Genomic DNA, 11,631 nt, shown 5'->3' with positions numbered 1-11,631 from the left:
AATTTTATGGCTCAATATGCTCTATCTTGATGATTGTTCCATGAGCACTTGAAAAGCATGTGTATTTTGCAGTAGTCAGGTGTAATGTTCTATAAATATCAATTAGATTGTTGTAAAGTCAGGTTCCCGAGCCAGGAAGCTGACTCTGCCGTGGTGATTTGTAAGCAGGAAGTTTACTGGAGAGTATTATCGGGATGAACAACTGTGTACAAGTACAAAAAGCAGAAATGGGCTGAAAGAGAGGTTGAACGGCAACCCAGTTTTAACAAGAGACCTCACTTGATCTTACTGAGAGCAAGAAACGGGCATCTCTTTAGCTTTCCTCATTCTCCAGCTACTCTGTTAGCCTGTACTCTGTCCGCTGAGTTGTCAAACCAATAAAACTACGGCTTTCTGTTGTGGGTCGAGCTGCTCTATGCCACCTGGACTGGGGGGGCAGGGGGTGTTTTCAAGGAAGAGCCACATAAATATGGATCTCACTTAGTGGTTCCCTTCTTCCAAGGGTCAAATCCCCTCATAATCTACCTACTTTTTGCTTTTAATCCAGGAACCTCAAATAGTTTCTTTCAAACATTTTATCCAAGCTTTACGATTATCATCTATGAGATGGTTAGCACAGCACAAGCTATTGAGTCATTACTGGAACTGAACCTCTCTCATTTTTAAACTACAAGTTAGAAAAGTTAACAAAATGTTAACGTTGTAGGGATCTTAGAGATTATTTGACAATTCCTTCTTTAGGAAATCTGATCAAGTTTACATGGGTGGGACTTCCCTACCTTCAGGAGAATCACCCCATTATCATTTGACCAACTCCATTGTTAATCAACGGCTCTTCCTGTAACTTTTCCCACCTCAGGCCTCTTTACAGTCTGGTAAAGAGGGGCAGATAATGAACACGTGAACAAATATTTATGGATTGGAGCAAGAGCTAGTAAGGAATACACAAAGTGCTTGCTGTTTTAGGGATTAACATGGAAAGGGGCAGGGAAGGCCTCTCTGAGGAGTTGACCTTTAAGCTGATACATGAAAAATGAGGGGAACGGAAAGTACATATGCAAAGGCCCTGAGGTAGGAAAGAGTTAGAGAATTTGAAGAACAGAAGGACGGCTAGCCCAACCAGGAAACAAGGAGGAGATTTTCACAAGAAAATGTTTAGAGAAGTAAGGAGGGGCCACATCATGAACAGCCATGCTGAAAATAATTTTGATTTTAATCCAAGTGTTTAAGTAAGCCACTGGAGGGTTATAAATAAGAGAGACATAATCTAGTCTGCCTACTATGTAGAAACCAGACTGTAGAGGATGCGTATGGAAGCAGCCAGACACACTAGGAGACTGTGGGTCCTTAAGTGTGAAAAGGAAGTTGGATTATGTGATTTCAAGGTGCCTTCCCTTGAAGTCACTCACTTCTTGTGCCACTAGACACTGGATATCTCTTCAAAGCCAACCTTAATCTGGTAGTGGGACAAGGTGGGGATGAGAGAGGTTCTGGGAGGAAAAGGGGCAGGAAGACTTTCTGGGACAGAGTGTAGCAGGCCAGCAGAGTCCTCAGCCCCATGCTGCCCCACTAATGACCACTAGAGGGAAGGAGTGACCACACCAGACAAGAAAAATAAAACAAGAACAAACACTTTATAAAGCACCTTTGCAAGCTTACTTCTTAGAGGCTCTGGTGGGAAGAAACACTTTACTGGGAAGGGTTACAACATAAGGCTGGAGACTTTTCAGACTTGTTGGTAGAGACACAAGACGGAGTAAAGTACAAATCATAGATATACAGGTATTGCATCAAAATGGGAAAAAGTACATGAGAATGACAGCCGCCTCACAGTGGCACCAGCTACTTTGGGAAAAAATGAGCAACTGATCAGCCTGGACAGGAGAATGGACATCTCTGCTCAGGTATCTCATAGACACCCCAGATTCATTTCCTTGCTTATCCTCAGATGAATTTATGCACCTGGGCCCCCCCACTGCCTCCCAGAAGTACCATTATCAGTCCACTCATTTAGGCCAGAAACCTGAGTCTCACACCCTACTCCTTAACCCTCACCAATTCCAGCCACTCAGTAACCAGACCCTGTCAGTTCTGTCTCCCCAAACGTCTTTAATACCGTCTTCTCCTCTTCATCATTCCTACTGGAGTCTTGGTTCACATGGTACTCAATTTAAAAATGAGCCAAAGACCTTAACAAACACATCACCCTGGAATATATACCGATGGCAAATAAACATATGAAAAGACGCTTCACGTCATGTGTTATCAAGGAAATGCAAATTAAAACAACCTTGAGATGCCACTACACACCTATTAGAATGGCTAAACCATGGAACACAGACACCACCAAATGCTGGTGAGGAGGTAGAGCAACAGGAACTCTCATTCATTGCTGGTGAGAATGCAGAATGGTATAGACACTTGGGAAGACAGTTCGGTGGTTTCTTATAAAACTTAACAAACTCTTACCATACAATCCAGCAATCACACTCCTTGGTATTTACCCAAAGGACTTGAAAACTTCTGCCCACACTAAAAACCTGCATACAGATGTTTATGGCAGGATGTTTACTGATAGTCACCAAAACTTAGAAGCAGCCAAGATGTCTTTCTACAACCAGGATGTAGGTGAATGGATAAACTGGTACATCCAGACAAGGAATACTATTTATTAAAGCGAAGCAAGCTATCCAGCCATGAAAACTCATAGAGGAACCTTAAGTGCATGTTACTAAGTGAAAGAAGCCAATCTGTAAAGGCCACATATTGTGTCATTCCAACTATATGACATTCGTGAAAAGGCAAAACTATAGAGATAGTTGGCCCTTGAATAACACAGGGGTTACAGATGCCAAACCCTCATGCAGCCAAAAATCTGTGTATAACTTTTGACACCCCCAAAACTAAGTACTAGTAGCCAACTGTTGACGGGAAGCCTTACTGACAAAATAAATAGTTGATTAACACATATTTTGTACGGCATATGTATTATATACTGAATTATTACAATAAAGTAAGCTAGGTAAAAGAAAATGTTATTAAGAAAATCATTTTTAAAAAAGAAAACACACTTACAGAACTTATTGAAAAAGAACCGTACGGTTCAAACTTGTGTTGTTCAAGGGTCAACTGTAAAAGGACCAGAGATTGCCAGGCTTTGAGGGGGGTGGGGGTGTGAGGCAAGAATAAGTAGGGCACGGAGGATGTTTAAGGCATGAAAATCACCCTGTGCGATACCTTAAAGATGGGTACACGTCATTATACATTTGTCCAAATCTACATAATGCACAACCCCAAGAGTGAACCATAATGTAAACAATGGACTTTGGGTGATTACGATGTGTCAATAGAGATTCATCAATTGTAACAAATACATCACTGGTGGGGGGTGTTGATAACGGGGGAGGCTATGAATGTGTAGGGGCAGGGGGGATGTGAGACACCTATGTACCTTCCTCCTGTTTTTTTGTGAACCTTAAAACTAAAAAGAAAAAAAAATGCTTTACTGAAATTTAAAAAAAAAGGATTCTTCAAGGGCAAGACCCCTACCAATACCCAGGACAAGGACGACCGTGGTCTCCTGTCTGGTGCTGGACACAGCTAGTCAGCGTGCGTAAGCCTGAAGGTGATTTAAGCTCCTGCCCCCTGAAACCAGACGGCCTGTGTTCTAATCCCAGCTCGGCCACTACTACCAGCACAGTAGGTTCAGGTAAATTTCTTAACCTCTCTGGGCCTCAGTTTCCTCATCTGTAAAATGGAGATAGTGTAATAGCACATCTCACAGGGTTCTTGTGAAAAGTAAGTGACGTCATCTAAGGAGAGTGTCTAGAACAGTGCCTGGCACTTGCTGAGCAGTCCGCTCGCTGTTGTTCTCATTGGTCGGACTGCTTTTTAGACAGTGTGTGTTGCCCATTGCCAGAGGCCTGACCGTGTGGTCAGCGTGAGCGTGGGAGGCAACGCGGCGGGGACCGCAGTATTGACATGAGAACGGGCTTTGCGTGGACCTGACTTTGAGACCCAGCCCTGCCGCTTCCAGCTGAGTAACATCTAGGCCACGGGTTCCTGACCTGCGAAGTGGACACACGAATCCCCACCTTCCTACTTCACAGGTCTTTGGGCAGACCAAAGTAAAACGCTTTTCAAAAGATGTATTTTTTAAGTTAACATAGAGGAAGGTAGACTTTTTTGGTGGACAGTTCTTAATTTTCACACATTCGTGTAGCCACCATCATAACCAGGTTGCAGGAGAGTTCCATACCCACCCCCAAACCTCACACCCCCCCCCCCAAAATGGCTTTTAATCTTTCAAGGGCTCTGCAAATGTCGACAACAGGCTGTTTCAGGGGCAAACGCCTGGCTCTCCTGCAAAGGTACATTAGATAAGGAATATTCAAGGCCTGGGACCTTTCTTAGAAAATACAGGAAGAAGATACATTGCAATGACTGAACGTCCTGCTCAGCGGCCACCCTGGCACTGGCAGTGCCTTCACCTGAACGCTCTTTCTGTGGAACCCTGCAGGGCTCGATCCATCTTCAGACGTTTGCTCACACGTCACCTTCTCAGGGAGGCCTCCCCTGACACCCGGTCCTCGGAATCTCTCCTACCCTATTCCACTTGTTCTATCGTTCACACATACTGTCTTCTAGGAACTATAGAACGGACTCACTTATGTTGCTTATTGTTGATGCTCTGCTCCCTCTGGTAAAACGTAAGCCTCCAAGAACAGAGATCACTGTCTGATTTGTTCCCTGCTGTATCCTAAGCACCCAGGAAAGTGCCTCGCCTAGAGTAGGGGTTCAACATACTTTTGTTGCGTGAACTTGTGTAAAATAACAGGAGTGAAATTAAGCCATCCTCACCTTTTGTTTGCAAAGATTAAATGTGTGATTCCATCAAAGAAAGCAGCGATCACACTGCCTGACACAGAAGCCTAAGCTGAACCAAAATTGGAATAACGCAAAGGAATACCTGGTATCATTTTTTAGTGAGCTCTGCCCCCATGGAAACACAGCAAGACACATAACTGCCCCCCCCCTCCATCTCTGCTCAATGAGAGCTAAAAGATGTCCTTCTTCCTCCCCCATTAGGAACCAGTGTTTGGATAATTGATAGCTGCTAAAACCCTTTCGGCACGAGCAGAAAGTTTAAAAATGCATGGAGATAACATAGGCCGGGCTTCATCAGTATATTGATGAGCAGAGGCAGTGTGGGAGCGTAGGGTGAGCCTGAGAACCCAGAGGCCGTGCCACTCAAGTTGCAGGGTTAAGCAATGCTTAACTTCCCGAGAAAAGGTCAAGCATGCATCTGCCGCGAGAGTGGCTCCATCTCCACACATATCTAACTGCTGGGCCTTTCATCCTCAGAGTTCTTTTCCAGCCACAGTTATACGAAAGTGTGTGCTGTCTTTGATGTGTTCAAATTCACTCACACGGGCCTTGATCTCCTGTGGGGGACAACACTCTCGTTCCCACAGGTGGGACCCCGTGGGTCCCCCACCACGGAGGTCTCGGGCTTGGGAGCCAGGACTTGTGGGTCAGTGAGCCTTCTGCACCAAACAACTCACTCCCCTTGTTGGAAATTTTGAGAGCGTCTCCTTGAGATCAAGAGAAGTGAAATTCTTCCACCTATTCAAGACCACCCTCCCCAATCCAAAATACATGCAAATAGAGAAATGCCAAAACAGGATCAAATGAAAGCAAATTAAAGCTCTTAACCTAAAATTATAAAGCAGCTATAACTGTGTGATCTGCAAAACAACCACTGGATTTATTTGCAAACAGAATTTATCGAGCTTCCCAGGCAGCCCCAGGGAGGAATGGGATATAAGCTTGGTGCTCTCTGACAATCAGTCACACTGATTTGCCTCGGATTGAGCAAGACCTTCAACTGAAAGTCGGGGCAAAAATCTACACAGAGGCCCTTGATAACCTGAGGTCTGGAGCTAAACGGTCATCTTGAGTCCCCCTCGGTGACTGCTGTCCATGAAAGGCCCTTCAAAATAAATAAAGGTGAATTGTAGTGACGTTAACTTACTGTAAAACAAACCATGTGGTCTTGTGGGTATACGTCACATTATTATTTCTAGGCATTTCATTCTACGCGGGGGCCAGAGAGATGCCCCCCTTGGTGATCCTCGAGAACGCTAGCCCCTCCGTGCAAGATCTTCTCCTGAAGGAGCTTGTCTGCCTCCTTCACCCCTTCACATCACATCAGTCAGGCTCAAGCCCTGCAGGTAACGTTTCACTCATAGTCCTCCCTGCTTCTTGTTCCCCAGGCCTCCATGGATTCTGTCTCGTAAACGGCGCTACAATTCCACGGCATGTCTCTCCTCTTCTCATTGCCAGGCCCCCTCATTCCCACAAGTCCCAGGGCTGAATTGTACAGGCAGTTAGTCCTTCCCCACCTCTCAGGCCCTTAGACTAGACAGGATCACATCACTTTGTGCAGACACTTTTCTGTGGTTGCCCATGACCTCCAAGGTAACATTCAGGCTGGGAATGCCAGCTCTATCACCCCCAGCTTGGAGCAGGCCCCTTCTGCCCCCACACCACCCTCATGTCCCTTCTCTGGCTAAATCATACTCATCTGTTGACTCACTCTTGAGGACATCTTACCTGATCCTCTGCTCTGATCACATACGCCACGTGGGGCTCCCTGAATAGGGTGAGACCTCTCTTAAGGACAACTCTCAAAATGCAGCAAGCTCTGCCTGGCACAGCCTTCTCCTTCTCAGCGTGGTTAAGTGTCCCCTTCCTTCAGAACTCATCTCCTGCATCACTCATTCAGGAGAGCCGTCCTGACCACCCCCAGCACACTCCATGATGGGTAAGGGGGGTTCTTAGAAACCACCCTTTGGTTTCCTTCCACCATAGGCTGATTGCTCTGTTGATTTACAAACTCTAACATGCACCCATATCACCTGGGATGCTTTCTAACAATCCAAATTCCCAGGCTCCATCCTCAGTGGCCCAGAATCTGTATTTAACAAGCTATCCAACATGATCCAAATGACTCGCTGCAGTCATTTGCACCACATTTTGAGAGAGACTTGTCCAGACCAGACTCTGCACAATGGGAAGTGCACCCCCCAGGGATTTCCAAGCTGCGACCCTGGGCTATACAGGGAAAAAAGTGTTTGAACTTCTGTATCATTTTTTGACCTCACCCCTAAACTTCTTATTTGTATGTTCATTTTACGGACCCAATATATCAGTAAAGCATTCGTGGTTTGTAAATAAATAAATATACCTATGGTGGGGTGGGCAAATTTGTAGTTTGAATTACTAGCCACAATTCTTCACCCTTCCCAGGATCTACATAGTTTGCCAGGTGACTTTGCAGTTGCTTCTACTAGAGGCTGAGATGAGTGGCTGCCCTGCCCAGTGACTGCACCAGCCATGGGACTGGTTTTGGCTGATGGAACGAGGGTGGGCCTGACAGGGCACCAGTTCTGAGCCATGGACCTAAGAAACGCCATGTGCTTCTACTTGCTCTCTTGCACTGCCGCCACTGCCTGGGGACACGTCCTGTGGGCTGGCCCACGGATCCAATGAGGAGGAGAGACACGTGGAGAAGACGTAGGCTCCCGCTGTATCTTAGAGCCGCCCACATCAGCCCTCTAAGATTAGTCAATTCCCTACCAACCTAAAGACACATGACCAAACGGATGCTTATCATCTATGCCATCAAGACTTTGTGGTTGTTTGTTATCATAGTGGCTCCTGATACAGTGATGATTGGTTTAGATTTCAGATCACCCAGGGTAGGGTCTGTATTTCAGCTCTGTACCCATAGTACCTTGTAGGTCCTCAGGAAATAACTGAATGAATGAATGAATGAATGAATGAATGGCATCTTTCTTGATTTCCTGAGAAAATGCTAACCAATATACTCTGTGACCCTGTTTAAAAGGACTTGTGATTCATTCACTTTTCCAAAACAAGCTACAAGAGGTGGGTTCTTGGGGCCTCCCCAAGTCACATTTTCTGCTTGGAGTCCAAAGGTACCCCAGACTTGTGTATAATTCCAAGCTCAAAATACTACACCTAGGGCGGCCAGATGGCTCAGTGGGTTAGAGCACAAGCTCTGAACAACAGGGTTGCTGGTTCGATTCCCACATGGGCCAGTGAGCTGCTCCCTCCACAACTAGACTGAAGACTCAGCTGCCCCTGAGCTGCCAGAGGGGCGGCCGGATGGCTCAGTTGGTTAGAGTGTGAGCTCTCAACAACACCGTTGTTGGTTCAATTCCCACATGGGCTGGTGGGCTGTGCCCCCTGCAACTAAAGATTGAAAACAGCAACTAGACTTGGAGCTGAGCTGCGCCCTCCACAATTAGACTGAAGGACAACAACTTGGAGCTGATGGGCCCTGGAGAAACATATTGTACCCCAATAATTCTCAAAATAAAAAATACTACTCCCTAACATCCCTAAAATTAAATCTATCAGTGACCCAAGGGCTGATCTTGGCCCAGGTTCTTTTATTTGACCAGTTGGGCTCTGAAAATCGGAGACCCCAGCATCCAAGCTCGGTCTTAAAACCTTGACTGGGATCCCAGAATCCTTCCCCAATAACTGGCCCCTGCTGGAGTCCTGCTGTCTCTGGAAAATCAACTTACTCCTTCCTTCCTTCCTTCCTTCCTTCTTCTTTCCTTCCTGCCTTCTTCCTTCCTTCCTTTCTTCCTCCCTCCCTTCCTTCTTCCCCCCACCACTTCTTCCTTCCCTTCCATTCTTTTCCTCCTTCCTGATTCTTCATCTTTTATTCCTCCATTAAATCAGAGCCATTGTTTCAGGAACACATTTTAAATGTGAAAGGGACTTGATAGTTTCCATTGAGAAATTAATTCTCTTTATCTTCTTATTGAGATATTCATTAGAATCTGTCTTGTAGGTATTATCATTTCCTTTAAATAAATAAAATGAAACCTCTGAGGGATTAAGTTACTTATCTAAGATCAAACAGTAGCCCTGTGGCAGAAGCAGAATTTATATGCACGTGTTTCAGTGCCTAAAATTCTGAAGTAGAATCTTAAAGAGGATACAGTTCAACTACCTCATTTTATGCTCATTTTATGAATAAAGAGCCAAGAGCCCAGCAAAGACAGGTGAGTTTTACTTTACATTGGTTCATTTAGTCATCATAAAAATCTTAAGAGATATAAACCACTATTAACACCACGTCCATTTTACAGATATGGACACTGAGGCCCAGGGAGATGAAGTGACTTGCCCAAGGCCTTCTGTCTGGTTCTGTGGTAGAGAAGGGATTCAGACCCAGGCAGTCTGGGTCCTGGGTCCAGGTCTAACTAGAGAATGTTGCCTTCCCAAGACGCAGACTGGATGAGAGCAGACAGGGACAGGGCATCTAGGGAGGCCGGGCGTGATGCCCAGGAGTCTGCCATGTGCTCCCCAGGTTCATCATCAGTGGGGACCACGGGGAAAATCCAATTCCACATGAGTGGAGGGAGCAGAGAGAGGAATGGCCTCAGGATTTCCTTGTGCTTATCATAGCTTCTTCCTTTTCAGACAGCCTCTGTGGAATGCTAATTTACAACAGATTCCGAGAGGGCCCTGCAGCTGAGTTTCACATGACATGGGGGAAAGCTGACAACACAGCTGACAGAGTGACCAGCAAAGCACTGCTGTCCAGAAAAAGGCAAATAATCGTTTCAGGGCAACCATGGCCCTGACTTACAGTATTTCATTTCCAGTCTCCCCGCTGGATGATCCATGATACGTGCGGGGCGTAGTGAGGGAGTAAATACGCAGGGACTAGGTGCCGGGATAGCCCACATGGAAGTATAATAATCACCACGAGGATGGTTGGTGGTGGTGGTGTCAACCCCCGTTTACTGAGCCTCTTTCAGGAGCCAGGGATTGCACATGAACGGACTATGGATGGTCCCCAACCCTTACAACAACCCTGCCCAGGAAGTGCTAACGCCCCCATTTCACAGAGGAGGAAACTGAGGCCCAGAGACGATAATTTACTCCCGGTCACTCAATTTGTAAATAATAACTACAACTCTTCCAGGCACTGTTCTAAGCACTTGATACACATGAACTTCTGCCACCCTTCCTCGAGCCTTGTGAGATACGCGTGCTGTTCTCAGATGTGGCTACTGAGGCCCCAAGTGACACGGCTGATAAGTGGCAGAGCTGCGCTTCAAACCCCAGCAACCTGGCTCCATGGGCGTGGTCCTAACCACTAGGCAGCACTGCCCCCCTGTGGAATCTGGCTGCAAGCCCAGGTGTATCTGGGGCCAGGGACTACTGATCTCCCATCACGTCATGGGGCCGCAGGCCTCCGTGGGCCTGGAATCCATTCCCCATCCCCATGCTCTGGCCCCATCCCCGTGGTTTCACATCTCCGTTCTCTCTGCCTGGCGTGACCTTCCCTTTGCTTTCCTAAGTGCTCAGCTGGTTTGTATTTCTGACTCAGCTCATCCTTCTCCAGGGAGGCTTCCTTGACTACTGTCACCAACCAACGGGGACCAAGAGAGCTGCCCTCTGTCCCTGCAGAGCCCTGAGCACACCCGTCACTGCGGGTTTGGGGGAGCCACAGTATCTGGCTCGGACTCATTGAGTTGGAGATGGCAGCAGGCAGAGCCGGGCACCTGGAGACAAGGGAGAGATGCCAGCACTGCCCAGGTCTGGGAACAGATGAGGTGTTCCTTTCTGCTGGATCAGAAAACACATGGAGCTAAATCAGTAACCTTCTTCCTAGAGACAAAGGAGACCTTTGGGAGGCTCACTCAGGCCACAAAGTCCCTGAGGACGCAGAGGACGGGCTGAAATGAGGGGAACACCAGTCATCTGGAATACCTGAGTGAAGCTATTGATAGGTGAGGGAGAGAGGCAGAGACACAGAGATAAAGAGAGAGAAGAGATAGATAAAGAGACAGAGAGACAAAGAATGATAGAAACAGGGAGACAGGGACAAAGAGAGACAGAGATTGACAGAGTTAGACAGAGAGAGACACAGAGACAGGAAAAGAGAGACACATAGATAAGATCAGAGAGACAGAGAAAGATAGAGACACAGAAAGAGAGAGACATTGAGTCACATGGAAAAAGAGACAGAAAAATAGAGAGATAGAAAGAGACAGGGAAACAGAGACAGAAAGAGAGAGACAGAGACAGGGAGAGATACAGAGAGAGACAGAGACAAGGAGCAACAGAAAAAAAAAACAGGGAGACAGAGAAAGAAACAGAGAGAGAGAGAGAGAGAGAGAGAGAGAGAGAGAAACTATGCAGCCTTCAATCTTATCTTCTTACCTAATGTTTCCCTGAAAATAAGACTTAGTCAGACAATCAACTCTAATGCGTCTTTTGGAGCAAAAATTAATATAAGACCTAGTATATTATATTATATTATACCCGATATTATATTATACCCGATCTTATAGTAATATAAGATCGAGTCTTATATTAATTTTTTGCTCCAAAAGACCCATTAGAGCTGATTGTCCGGCTAGGTCTCATTTTCGGGGAAACACGGTCGTTGCCCAGGAAGCTTTGACAGGGCAAATAGTCAGCCTGGGCCCTGGCCGTGTTTCTGGTGGCCAGATGCCACCCTAATGAGGATTTAGCAAGTTCACTTGGAAGAGCAAAGGCACGCTATTAGGCACC

Source organism: Rhinolophus sinicus, chromosome 1 (genome assembly GCF_057876585.1).
Source record: "Rhinolophus sinicus isolate RSI-liver-muscle chromosome 1, RSI-T2T, whole genome shotgun sequence".
In the NCBI taxonomy this organism is placed as follows: Eukaryota; Metazoa; Chordata; class Mammalia; order Chiroptera; family Rhinolophidae; genus Rhinolophus; species Rhinolophus sinicus.
The sequence above is the reverse complement of the archived record's forward strand: the minus strand, read 5'-3'. Positions refer to the sequence as shown.